We start from the raw sequence: 14,407 nt of genomic DNA on the forward strand, positions 1-14,407 counted from the left end.
TAAAGCCCCAGGAGTGGGCATTGGTAGTGGGAAGGTTGCACTGGTGAAGGGGAGGGTGTTCATTTTTTCCAACTGCAGACATGTTTGCGATCATGGTGCTTAAATAAAGATATTATAAAAAATAATAAAGTCCTATGAGTCCTACTTGCACCCAAAAAGGGCTTCCCAATTGCCCACCTGTCTCAGGTATGGTTCTGTTCATCCCTGCCTCACACCATTCAGCATGGCCCTCAGCACTGCATCTAAACTGCAAAAACAATTTTAGAAAAGGGGAGGTGGAATTCCTAACCAAGCACCCTGCGCCCAAACGTTGCCTCTCCGTTAATCTGTTGTTTGACTTCTCACAAGCCACTTAACTTGACTGAATCTGCCCTTGACTACAAGCATCCTGCCTCCCAAATCAAAAACTCTTTCTGCAAAATGATTTCGTTCTGAAAAAAAATTTTTTTTAAAGTTTTAAATTTTATTGATTAATTGGTTGGTTTCTGGTCAGGACACTTAGGGGTTACTCCTGGCTTTGCACTCAGAAATCACTCCAGGCAGATTGGGGACCATATGGGATGCTGGGAATCGAACGGGGTCTCTCCTGGGTCGGTCACATGCAAGGCAAATGCTTTATCACTGTGCTATCTCTCCGGCCCCATGAAAAAATTCTTTGGAACAACATAAGAGAATTTCTTGAGGCCAATGTTATCTTTCTTGAACAAAAACAGACAAGAACGGGATAAAACTGAGGATTGGTTGGCAGGTTTCTTGATGGCTTGTGGAGAGGAGAGATGGACGACAGAATCACAGGCCAAAAGGAGTTGGGGTTAATCAAAGTAATCGTGCCAGCCAAGTGCCTGGTGAGGAAACTCCTGCTACATGCAATTTGCCCAGCAAATGCCTTCCCTTCACATGTCCATCTTAGGAAGCTTTGGAAAGACAGTGCTGAAGAGAAACTAGCTTATCTGCAATTTTATGGCTGAAAACACAAATTGAGAAGTAGACCAGAGTCTTAGGCATTAACATTCAAAGGTAAAGTATTAAAAGGTGACTTGAATGCTTTCATAGACCTATATTTTTATTTCTATTTTGACTGGCCTTTGCAGAAATAATTTTAAGAACTTTGTTCTTTAAAAAAATAAATTTAAGGGCCCGGAGAGATAGCACAGCGGCGTTTGCCTTGCAAGCAGCCGATCCAGGACCAAAGGTGGTCGGTTCGAATCCCGGTGTCCCATATGGTCCCCCGTGCCTGCCAGGAGCTATTTCTGAGCAGATAGCCAGGAGTAACCCCTGAGCATCACCAGGTGTGGCCCAAAAACAACAACAACAACAACAAAAATCCCTGAGCACTGCCAGATAGGACCCCAAAACAAAAACAATAACAACAACAAAAAAGAATTTAAGGACTGGGATAAAAAGTAAAAAATTAAATTTATTTCTAAGCACATCAAGATAAATTAATCAAACCTTTTTTTTTTTTTTGCATATTTTGTTAAAGAAATAGTTTCTTTTTTATAAATTAGCATTGAGTATCTTCTTTTGGGGAGGGGGTTTGGGGGTGTTACACCTGGCAGCGCTCAGGGGTTCCTCCTGGCTCTACACTCAGAAATCACCCCTGCAGGCTTGGGGGACCATATGGATGCCAGGATTAGAACCACCGACCTTCTGCATGCAAGGCAAATGCCTTACCTCCATGCTCTCTCTCCGGCCCCAGCATTGAATAGCTTAAATATTTGTATGCCGAGATCTGGGTGATTTCTTTCCGATTCTATTTTGGAAAAGTACTGACCTAGAAAGCTGAAAAGTAAGTTTGAAGTTTAGGAGTAGGATTCAAGGAGTCACTAATACTTAGGATGTGAGAAGAAGGAAAGGGGAGTGGATAAGCCATGAGTACTGTTATCTCTTATTTCTCACAGCTAAGCTGAGTCATCTGCATATTAGTAAGAGGAGTCAAGGGCTTAAAGAAGTATCACCGTGCCAAAATTAGTGACTCTGTGACTCACAGAGATGGGAAGAGTTAAGCCTTGGAGATTTCGTATAAAATGTTCTCTTTTTGGGCCGGAGAGATAGCATGCAGGTAGGGTGCTTGCCTTTCGTGCAGAAGGTCATTGGTTTAAATCCTGGCATCCCATATGGTCCCCTGAGCCTGCCAGGAGCGATTTTTGAGCTTAGAGCCAGGAGTAACCCTTGAGCACCGCCGAGTGTGACCCAAAAACTAACAACAACAACAACAACAACAACAAAGTCTCCTCTGCCTTCTAATGAAGAGAATAAGAGAATTATGTAGGACAGGTTAAAAAATGTTTCAGATATTACCAAATCTAGGAATCTAAACAAACGTGCATAAGTTTATAAACATTAATGAGAAATTATAAATAAATTATAAAAGGGTTTCTATAGCTTTTAGCTTTGTTTTAAGGATTTGATTTTTACATAAGAGAAAAAGAAAAAAACAATCAGATACATAAACACCTGGGGCCAACCCAAGTTCAATCCCTGGCATCCCATATGGTCCCTTGAGCCTGCCAGGAGCAATTTCTGAGCATAAAGCTAGGGTAACCCCTGAGCACTGCCGGGTATGGCCATCCCCAAATCAAAAACCAAAAAATATATATCTTTCTAAAATATTACTTTATTTAAACACCATGGTTTACAAGGTTGTTCATAATACAATTCATTTATTTTCACAATTACAAAATTGTTCATGATTGATTTTCAGTCATATAAAGTACACCACCGTCATCAGATAAATACCTTATCTTCTTTCCACTTTTACACACGTGCTTTTTTCAACCAGAAAGTATCATAAACATTTCTTTCGCTTGTATTTCTTCCCAGTTTTTTTTTTTTTTTTTTTTGGTTTTTGGGCCACACCTTGCGGTGCTCAGGGGTTACTCCTGGCTGTCTGCTCAGAAATAACTCCTGGCAGGCACAGGGGACCATATGGGACACCGGGATTCGAACCAACCACCTTTGGTCCTGGATTGGCTGCTTGCAAGGCAAACGCCGCTATGCTATCTCTCCGGGCCCTTCTTCCCAGTTTTTATCAGTGTTTTATAATTTCTTTTTATGATAAAACAGTTAATGGTTGTAACATTTTTTGTGTTTGTTTGTTTTTTGGACCACACCTGATGATGCTCAGGGGTTGTTCCTGGCTCTGTGCCAAAAATTGCTCCTAGCTTGGGGGACCATATAAGATGCCAGGGGTTGAACCCAGTTTTGTCCTGGGTCAGTTGTGTGCAAGGCTAACACCCTATCACTGTGCTATCACTCCAGCCCCAATGGTTGTAACTCTAAAAAACAAAACAAAACAGGGTAGCACTGATTTATGAGTGTAAATGTTGACATATTTGGGGGATGAAATGTTATCCCAGCACACCCAGCACTACCAATTCTTCCATCACTGTCCATAGGACCTTTCCATAACATTTCTTGAGCAGTTGGCATAAACCAATTTTCTGTTAACTGGATTAACTCTTTGAGAAACAGAGATATTATTTCCTCCGATAGGAGGCACAGTTCTAAAGACATGGTGCAAAGTGCACCATATAATGAGCATTTATGACATGCCATAAAAATGTTTATTGTTGAGTTGTCTTAAATTAGCCACCCAACTCAACAAATATTTTCAGAACACTCATTGTGTGCTTGAAAAACATCAAATGACCCAAGCTCTCTTTAAATATCAGTTTATTTGATTGTCATTAATTGAATGGTATTAATGTAACACTGAAGTGTCATTGAAAGCCAATCCAAATGAGGAAGGAATCTAAAAATGATTTGATGTGTATAGAGCACCAATGAGGACCTGTGCATGCCTTGAATCAGCTCATGCGCCCAGTGCCTGAGCTCATTTATATGAAGGGTCCTGATTTTTGGATAAAAAACTTGGTGCTGGGGCCGGAGAGATAGCATGGAGGTAAGGCGTTTGCCTCTCATGCAGGAGGTCATCGGTTCGAATCCCGGCGTCCCATATATGGTCCTCCCGTGCCTGCCAGGAGCAATTTCTGAGCCTGGAGCCAGGAATAACCCCTGAGCACTGCCGGGTGTGACCCAAAAACCACAAAAAAAAAAAAAAAAACAAAAAAAAACTTGGTGCTGTTGGAAAAAAAGAAAAGGTCAGATCTAAATAACCAAATCAAAGTCAATGACGATAGAATCAAGAGATCCAAACTACAACAAGCTAGACACAATAGGGACCTGTCACACTAGCTATCCAGGGGCCTAAGGGTGGAGGTCTGGAAGACATGCTGGGATGGTGGAGGGAGGTCGACACTGGTGGTGGGAATGGCCCTAATTCACTGTCACTATGTATCTGAAATAAAATTGTGGAAAGCTTGTAATTCACAATAGTTTCAATAAAACATTAAAACTAAACCATAAAATTTAGCGCTGTTTACAGTACCAACCTTGCCCAAGAATTCTCTCTGACAGGTATTTGAATACCTGCTAACTCTCAAGTTCTTTAGGGAATGCATCGCCAGCCAGCCTGAAATCCTGGTTTCTCCAGAAATAATTTAATAATAATAATAATAATTAATAATAATAATAATAATAATAATAAGCAGTCCACCTAAAACATACCTGGGAATGGGACTGGAGATATGGAGATATTCTGGTGGGCAGGGAACTTGCCTTGCATGTAGCTGACCTGCGTTTAATTTCTATCATCCCTGTGGTCCCCAGGGCATTGTTAGGAATAATTCCTGACTGTAGAGCCGGGATTAACCCTTGATCATCTCCAGGGTATGACCCCAAAATATAAAACAAAACAAAACAAAACCATGATGGGAAGAAGAGAGACCTGGAGCCAACCAAGCTCCATATGATCATCTGAGTCTGCCAGACGTGACCCCTGTGCACTACCTAGTGTGACTCAAACAAAAATCAAAATAAAATGCACATAGTATTTAGATAAAAATGTCAATATTGTGTGACTAATTTCAGTTTGAAGACAGGTAAACCAGAACGAGCTACTCAACTTTTCCAAGTGACCCTAACTGACCCACCACTGTATCCAAGTATTATATGAAAATAAACCAAGGTTTGTTGTTCATATTTAATACATATTTTAATTTAGGAGGATGTGTCATTAACTCCATTTTATGGGCGATGAGGCAAGAAAAAAATTATAAGCTTCTGCTACTGTGGGTTTTAAAAATTCAGAGAGCCACAAAGATCTCAGGAAGTTATACCTTGAGACTGTCCAAGGTATCCTGTGTCATTATCCTCTTTTTATAGAGGAGAAAACTGAAGATCAGAGAACAAATTTGCTATGGTCTACACTCTGGCCACAGGACGCCAAACTCAAGCTGTTCTTCACTATACATCATCCTACTTTTCAGAGGCACCCACGCTTGTTAATGAATGTTAGAATCAACTTGGGGCCAGTAAGATGGCTCAGTGAGTTGAGTACATGAGTACACGCTCTGTGTAGAGACAGTCTGGATCTATAATTAAGCACTTCAGGGTGCTCAGAACACACCAGTGTGACACCTGACGACAGAATCAAGAGTAGCCTTTAGAAGATGTAGATTCAAGAAAATTGCTGGGATCATGTTATTATAGGGATTATGTTAATCCCAAATCCTCCTTAACCTTTGGAAATCTAGAGGATTTACTCTCCTGAATGGCCAAAGAACAACTTGAAGATTAAAGAAACAACAAATAACAAACAATCCTGTTTGTACTCTCCTTATCTGTGAGTTACTAGTCGCAGTAAAATTAGGTGTGAGGCCAATGTCAGACATTTATTTAGCTGTTCAGCTCTATAAAGTTATTTACAATTATGTTTCGGTAATTATGCTGTAAAATAATAACAAAACAATAGTATTTTTAAAAAAATCTGTCTTTATTATGTATATTTTGTACAAAAAGAAATTAATTACTAGGGCATCTGTATCACACGTCAAGGTAAATAGGCAATAAAATTCCAGATTGTCAAGGTAATAAATTTTTTTATTTAATTTAATAAGAACTACTTTCAGAAATATTTCAAACATTGTATATTACCAAACTGGAAGGAATAAACAATATGCCAAGTGAGGTAGCATGCTTTGAGTTACTGATATGAAAGACAACTAAAAGAAACATGGAAAATATTTATAGAGACTCCACATGCTACTGAATAATTATCAGATCAACCAGGAAATCAAAGAGTAAATTTAAAATTTCTGGAAATAAATAACACATATTTAGCAGGAAAAACACTGACAGCTTTGGGATAGAGCAATAGCACAGTGAACAGGGTACTTGCCTTGCACAAATACAGCCAGTGCTTGATCTCAGGCATCTCATAAGGACCTTCAGAAGCAATTCCTGAGTGCAAAGCAAGGAATAACTCCTGAGTATTGCTGGTGTGGCCCCCAAACCAAAAGACAAATAGCTGAAAACTTAACCTGGACAAGACAAGGATATTTGTCATTGCTATTATTCAACATAGTATGGAAAAGCTGCCATGTAATTAGTAAGAAAAAGGTCATGGGAGCAAAGAGATATAGCAGTGGTAGAACATTTGCCTTTCATATGGCTGACCCAGGTTTGGTTCAATTCCAGACATCCCTTATGGTTCCCCATCTGGCTCTTCAGTCTGCTTGGAGTGATCCCTGAGCTCAGAGCCAGGAGTAAGCCCTGAATACCAGTGGATGTTATCCCAAACCACCACTGCCACTCAATAAAAGAAAAATAAAGAATATAGGGCTGGAGAGATAGTACAGGGGTAGGAATTTGTCTTGCATGCAGGTGACCCCCAGGGCAAACCCTAGCACCACATGTGAAACTCTGAGCACTGCCAGGAATTACCACTGAGCACAAATTTAGGAGTAGCTTCTCATCACCACTGACTGTGTACCAATTCTGTCCTCTCACCCTCCAAAAATTCAAAAGAGGAAGGGAAGGGAACCAAATCGGTGATAATTTGGCCTCCCTTTTTTTTTTTTTTGGCAGCGCTCAGGGGTTCCTCCTGGTTCTACGCTCAGGAATCGATCCTGGCAGGCTTGGGGGACCATATGGGATGCTGGGATTCGAACCACCATCCTTCTGCATGCAAGATAAATGCCCTGCCTCCATGCTATCTCTCTCTGGCCCCCAATTTGGCCTCCTTTTTGTTACAAGTAGATAAAAAGGCTTTGTGCTTTGGTGAAATGATAAAACTCAAGACAAGATTTCCTAGTTCTCAAGTATTGCAAAGGCAAGAAGACCAAACCCCATTTGCTTTTGCCTTTTGGTGGGGTGGGGGAGAGGTTGGAGGCACACCAGGCTGCATTCAGGGATTATCCCTGACACTGCCTCAGGGGTCACTCCTGGAGGGCTCAGAAGACCATATGGGATGCTGGGGATCAGGATTGAACCCAGATTAGCCACATACAAAGCAAATGCTCCTACCCCCTGGACTCTTGTTTGACTCAAATCCTGAGAAATTTAAAGATAGAGAAATTGAGACATGCAGAAATGCAAGGCCCCACCCAGAGAAGGGTGGAACCACTCAGAAAAGGAGAAAGGGCAGGGAATCCCTCCCAAAAGCCACTTTCTTTCTTTCTCTCTCCTTTCCCCTCCCTTTCTTTCCTTCCTTCCCTCCCTGCCACTCTTTCTTGCTCCCTTTCTTTCTCTCTTGCTGCTTTTCTTTCTCCCTTTCTTTCTCTTTCTCCCTTTCTCTCTTTCTTTCTTTCTTTCTTTCTTTCTTTCTTTCTTTCTTTCTTTCTTTCTTTCTTTCTTTCTTTCTTTCTTTCTTTCTTTCTTTCTTTCTTTCTTCTTTCTTTCTTTCTTTCTTTCTTTCTTTCTTTCTTTCTTTCTTTCTTTCTTTCTTTCTTTCTTTCTTTCTTTCTTTCTTTCTTTCTTTCTTTCTTTCTTTCTCTCTCTTTCTCTCTCTCTCTTTCTCTCTCTCTCTTTCTCTCTCTTTCTCTCTCTCTTTCTCTCTCTCTTTCTTTCCTTTCTTATTCGTTTTTTTTGGGTCACACCCTGGCAGCGCTCAGGGGTTCCTCCTGGCTCTACGCTCAGAAATCGCTTCTGGCAGGCTTGGGGACCATCTGGGATGCCTGGATCCGAATCACCATCCTTCTGCATGGAAGGCAAACGCCTTACCTCCATGCTATCTTCTGGCCCTACTTCTTCAAGATAGTTTTATTGAATGAAACTTGCTTAGAAAGATATGAGAGAAAAGAGGGGTAAATATGTTGGAGAGAGAACACAGACTTCTCCAGAGCAGAGATAAGCAAACAGAAACAGATAAGCACATGGACAGACATGTTCCAGGAGAGCACTTGTTTAAAGAGCAAGCTTCATTCCATGTCTTTCTTTTTTTTTTTTTTTTTTTTTTGGGCCACACCCAGCGGTGCTCAGGGGTTACTCCTGGCTATCTGCTCAGAAATAGCTCCTGGCAGGCACAGGGGACCCTATGGGACACCGGGATTCAAACCAACCACCTTTGGTCCTGGATCAGCTGCTTGCAAGGGCAAACACCGCTGTGCTATCTCTCCGGGCCCTCCATGTCTTTCTAAGCAAACTTAATTCAGTAAAAACTATCTTGGGGGACAGAGTAATTGTACAGCGAGTTGGGTGCTTGTCTTGCATGTATGTAGGTGGCCTAGGTTCAATCTCCAGGGCCACCATGAGTAATTCCTGAGAGCAGAGTCCTGAGCATCACTGGATGATGCCCGCAAAACCAACCCATCAAACACCATCTGTCTTATTTCACTGTTTCACTTCCTGAACCTCTTTTCTGTGAGGGAAGGTGACAAAACCGGAACTCCTATTGACAAGGTCAGGAATTCCACACGCATCCCTCGAAGGACTCCAAGAGGCAGAGGCCATGCAAAAGCAAGGGGTTTTGTTATACAAGCATGCAGGGGCTCTCCCAGAGAATGAGAGCCTCGAACCAGATTTAACAAGCCTTTATATAGCTAATGGTGGGGTGGTCCATTTCAGGGAGTAGTGACACTTGACATCTGCTCAGGTACATTTTTGCAAGATTTAGATAACTACAAGTCATCAGGTCTGCAACAGGCTCAAATGTCAAGGGCAAAAAAAAATGTCAAGGGCAAGTTCTTGGGATTTAGGAAGGGGTGGGGTCCTCCGGAAGCTCAACAGTTAAAATGTATCTTTTGGTCAAGGGCGAGTCCTCGGGAAGCTACAGAAAAAAATTATTTTATTTCTTTTACCTTTCATTGTGACAAAGTTAGGACAGACTTTGCCAACCATGAACCATGCCAAGCATCTCTCTTAAGGCTGTGGCCAAGGTAGGTAGAGCAGAGAAATGGAGGCCCTTTCCTGGAACATACTTCCCTTGTTCCCTCCTTTACTGAGTCACATTTTATTGCATTGTTGACTTTGATTTGCTGCAATTTTGCTGAGAATCTTTGCTTCTGTTTGTTCATGAAGGATATTAACCACTAGTTTGTGGTGTTCCTGTCTGCTCTGGCATTAAAATACTATTTGGTAGAATTCTCCTCTTTCTACTTTTTTTTTTTTTGAAGTTTCAGTCAAAACAGGCTAGGAATCATCTTTGATATAACTCGCCAGTGAAATCTGGCCCAATGGTATTATACATCATCACTAAGTGAGAATCATTCCAGGAAGATAAGGATGGCCCACTGTCACCCCTTCCAGGGCAAAATGTCAATCTTACCTGATGGTAAAACCAGCCCACATCTGGGAGGGGTCTATAGGAGGTAACAAAAAGGTTGCCTGAGGGGCAGAAGAAAAAGTGAGGAGGAGATTCAGGAAGAAGCCTCAGGAGAGGAAGCATCATGGAGGGATAAGAGACAGTTTGATATGCCGGGCAGCTGCAGACAGGCTGCTTCAAAGATTAGCTTAGAAGCCATAAATGGTGGCTAGGGTGTATTATTAATAAAGTTTCGTGTCTCCTGACATCTGACTGCTGTGGGTCATTTCCTCACCATTATCCTGAACCCTGAGACCAGCTGGCTGGAAGGGGACGCAGGCGCCCAGGCTGGTCGAGAAAGACCTCATCATCCATCCACCATCATGCAGCACCATCCAGGACTTTATTAATTTAATTAATTCGACAGCCCTCTATGTCTAAATTCATTGATAAATGACAGCAACGAAGGTAGATAAAAACAATATGATCATATCAATAGGTACAGAGAAAGAATCTGGCAAAGAAAATAAAAAATAGATTAATATAAAAACCATTGTAAAATTAAGATTTTTTATGCATTTTAAACTTTGAACAATAATGCATATAAATCAGATCTAAGATTGTATTTTAGAAGCCAGAGCAGTGGCACAAACGGTAAGGCATTTGCCTTGCAAGTGGCTAACTTAGGACAAACCACGGTTTGATCCTTCGGTGTCCTATATGGTCCCCCAAGTCAGGAGTAATTTCTGAGTGCATAACCAGGACTAACCCCTGAGCATCACCAGGTGTGACCCAAAATTTTAAAAAATTGTATTTTAGAAATAAAAACTAGTACAGGATTATGGGCGATTTTAAGGTCGAGACAATGATATGGTTCTGTTTGAAAATAGATAAATACACATATCATCTTACTCTTCCACCAATGCATATACATCAGTGTGTATATATTAAGATCTATATATGCATAAACATACATGTAGAAGAGTAAGACAGCCCAAGAACAAAAGTTATTGTTAAGTAGAAAGTGCTTGTATTTAGAACTTCATTCCAAAAGTACAAAAAGTAAAAAAAAAATGAGAGAGAGAGAGAAAAAGAAAAGAACTTTATCCCAACTCTGCTACATGTTATCTGAGAAGTCTTAAGCAAGTTACTTAATCTCTTTGTACTATGGTTTCCTCATCTTAAAAAAAAACTGCGGAGAATGAATGAATCTAATTTATGGGCTTGCTGTGGAAAGAAGAACAGTACCTGGTACCTAGCTAGTGGTCAATAAATGTTAGTCACAATTATCGCCTCACCCTTGTATTACGCCAAGATATATTTCAAAGGAGCACCCTTTAGACTTGCTCTTCACACTTAAGTCCTCCCTTGAGCATGTATCTCCTTGTTTGTCCCCCCATTTCCTTGCTGGCCTGCTTCCACTCCGGAGAAACCAGTGCTGCCTCTCTCACATCTAGTTCTCTCTCAACCCTCACGTCTTCCTAAATAAACTTCCATACAGCTTCTCTTGCTTCCCACGCATGTAAGTACCTTTCAGCTTGGCTTTGTGAAGTCATAGGGAGTGAACTATCCATAGTTGTGCTGAGCTGGAGGCTTGAAGGAAAGGCCAAAGGCAGAATGGGCCGCCCAGACTGATGAGTCAGGCCCAGTGGCAGGTCGAGTTTCCACACTGATTCAGACCTTGGCCTCCAGCCTGATGCTGACAAGAAGAATGTCCATTAATGCCAGGAGTGATGAGATTTTTTTTTTTTAAACACGGGTTCTATTTATTAGAAATTCAAATCAGATAAACTTACATTTTAAGACAGAATACCAATAGCGATCACCCAAGTTCAAACTGGAACCCATGACAGAGGTGAAACATTTTATATCTAGTTACCAACTAGAACCATCTGCTTCTGAATTCTAAATTCTCAACTTATCTACTGCCAAGTGGCTAAACATAGCTAAAGGATTTATATTATAATTTGAGCTGACAACCAGCTATCAAACAAACCTTCTCTAGCAAATTAGAGTGGAGACAAATATCAGAATACTAGATCTACTCTTATGCTATGAGTTATTTATCTATCTGAGCTGTGTGGTATTGGGGATTGAATCCAGGAACCCACACAGAAGAGGCAAGTGCTCTATCACCGAGCCATATCCTTGGCCCCTTTGATATGAATTTTTTAATGAGAAAATAATCATTGAAACAAATGGTAAAAATCTTATTTTGTATTTGAACTACTAAATACATATGTCAGCATAATATGGTTATTTAACTTAGGCTAACAAAAATGGTGAAGATTAAATTATTTGGATAATAAAAATAGAGAAGAGGAAAAGCTTATTATTATTTTCAATGGTTTATAACTAATGTTGACTGCACTTAAACATCATAAGTAATATGGTAAAATAAATTTAGATTTAATAAATAAAGGCTGCTGATATTGATAATAAATTGGGAAGATAACAAAAACAAAGAACAGTAAGTATATAGTGGTTTTTTTTTTTTTTTTTCTTTTAAGTAGAGAGGCCTTCCAGTGGGGACCAGAAGGCCTACTGGACAAATTCTAAAAGAGCTGTAACTTGAACAGTAAATATTTCAATAAAAGTTTTGAGTTTTGGGCCCGGAGAGATTGTCACATCCCACTCAGGAGAGGCACATACCACAAGGTATATTGCCCTCCTGAAAAGGAATTATTTGCCAAAAAGGCCCGCTTAGAGCAGTCAAAATCACTTGACCCTTTTCGTGGATTGTTTGGACATAATTCCAATAGTGGCTGTACTATCTCTCTCTTTATTTTAAACCAATATAATAAATCAGGCCTTAGTAAATTTCTTTCTACAACAAAGGACAGCACAATCCAGCCAAAAGTCTCCCACTTAACAGCTCCCTGTAATTTTTCCTACTTTGGCGCCAAGATCAGGTTTTTCCATAAACTTAGCTCAAAACAAAGTAATTTTCACTTCCCCCCCCCAAACTCTGAAACATTCCTCACTCTTCCCACTTCCCTGATAATTACCTTTTCCTTCTGTTTTACCCAAAACAAAGCAAACCCAAAACAAACTGCCTTTTCACCTTCAGTATTAGCTCTTTAATATGCTAATTTAAGCCAGAGTCCTTCTTTCTTTCCCCAGTGTCTTTGATGTCTAGAATTTGCACCCTGCTTTTCCCTGCCTCAGCCTTTTAAAAGCAGCCAGCTCAAAAGTAAATTGTCTTCATCCTTTGAGACGTAAGTCCCCATGCAATCTGCGTGGTTTCATTCATTTCTACAATATATTTCCGTCATTCGCCATTCCGTGTGCCCACTCTCTCCCTGCGGATTTTTTCCCAAAACTTCACGAAGAATCTGTTTGCAGGCGCAGGCGTCTTGCGAACAGAATTGGCTCACAGCAAAAGATAGCACAGCAGCGTTTGCCTTGCAATCAGCCGATCCAGGACCAAAGGTGGTTGTTTCGAATCCCGGCGTCCCATATGGTCCCCCGTGCCTGCCAGGAGCTATTTCTGAACAGACAGCCAGAAGTAACCCCTGAGCACGGCCGGGTGTGGCCCCCCCACCAAAAAAAAAAAAACCAAACAGATATGTAGATCAATAGAATAGAATAGAATAGAGAGTATTCTATATATATATATATATATATATATATATATATATATATAGTTAACTTATGACAAGCAATTTAGAGCACCTGAATGGAGAAAGAATAGGTCCATAGTACTGTATTTTCTGGCATATAAGATGACTTTTTTTTTTTTTTTTGGTTTTTTGGGCCACACCCGGTGTCGCTCAGGGGTTACTCCTGGCTATGCGCTCAGAAGTCGCTCCTGGCTTGGGGGACCATATGGGACGCCGGGGGATCGAACCGCGGTCCGTCTCCTAGGCTAGCGCAGGTAAGGCAGGCACCTTACCTCCAGCGCCACCGTCCGGCCCCTAAGATGACTTTTTAATCCATGAAAAACTTTGTAAAAGTCAGGGGTCATCTCATACGCCAGTATAGAGCATGCTGAAACTTACTCCAGCTTCATGGACAAGTGATCCGCTCCCTCTTTTTTTTTTTTTTTTAGTGGTTTTTGGGTCACACCCGGCAGTGCTCAGGGGTTATTCCTGGCTCCAGGCTCAGAAATTGCTCCTGGCAGGCACGGGGGACCATATGGAATGCCGGGATTTGAACCGATGACCTCCTGCATGAAAGGCAAACACCTTACCTCCATGCTATCTCTCCGGCCCCATCCCTCTTACAGCTGTATCCCATCCAGCTGCCAGGCATCATCACTCAGTCCTCTGCTTGTCCTGATTCATCTTTCAGGGCGCACAGAGGAGCTGAGTTACAAAGCGCCACATCTCATCCAGCCGCTGGATGTCATAGCTGGTGTGTGGCTTTCCAGTGCTCAAAACCCTATATTTTAACAGGAAAAGTAAGGAGTCATCTTATACATCCAGTCATCTTATATGCCAGAAAATATCATAGTTGAAAGTTGGAAGAAATGGATAGCAATATACAAAATAAGAAAACTGAATCGCTATTTTATTTCCTACACCAAAAGTTAAAGGCAATGGACTAAAACTTGATTATAGATAAGATTCCTACAAGTTAGCATGAGGTCACTAATACAAAGCTTCTCTCTGAGTAATGAGGAGACAGTACAGGACTGTGAGTTTTGACTGACCCTTTGATCACAGGTTGGGGCAATTTTTTGGAAAGGCAAAGGCAGGAAAGGAATTGGGGCCTCAATATAGAAAATAGGGTTTGCAGGCAATTACAATTACTACAGTGGTGACTCACCTCCAGTGGTGAGGAGATACAAAAGCAAAGATAACTGGAATGACATCAAGTCAA

At 41.0% G+C, this 14,407-nt stretch overlaps 1 non-coding gene across 1 annotated transcript; it reads right to left on the reverse strand.

Annotated features, from left to right (window-relative positions):
• Positions 1 to 12,096: 12,096 nt before the first annotated feature.
• LOC125995517 (U7 small nuclear RNA) lies at positions 12,097 to 12,158 on the reverse strand. Its single transcript, XR_007491023.1, has one exon. It is a non-coding gene; the product is annotated as a U7 small nuclear RNA (small nuclear RNA).
• Positions 12,159 to 14,407: the final 2,249 nt, after the last annotated feature.

The sequence above is a fragment of the Suncus etruscus genome, chromosome 17, assembly GCF_024139225.1.
Source record: "Suncus etruscus isolate mSunEtr1 chromosome 17, mSunEtr1.pri.cur, whole genome shotgun sequence".
NCBI classification, from domain to species: Eukaryota; Metazoa; Chordata; class Mammalia; order Eulipotyphla; family Soricidae; genus Suncus; species Suncus etruscus.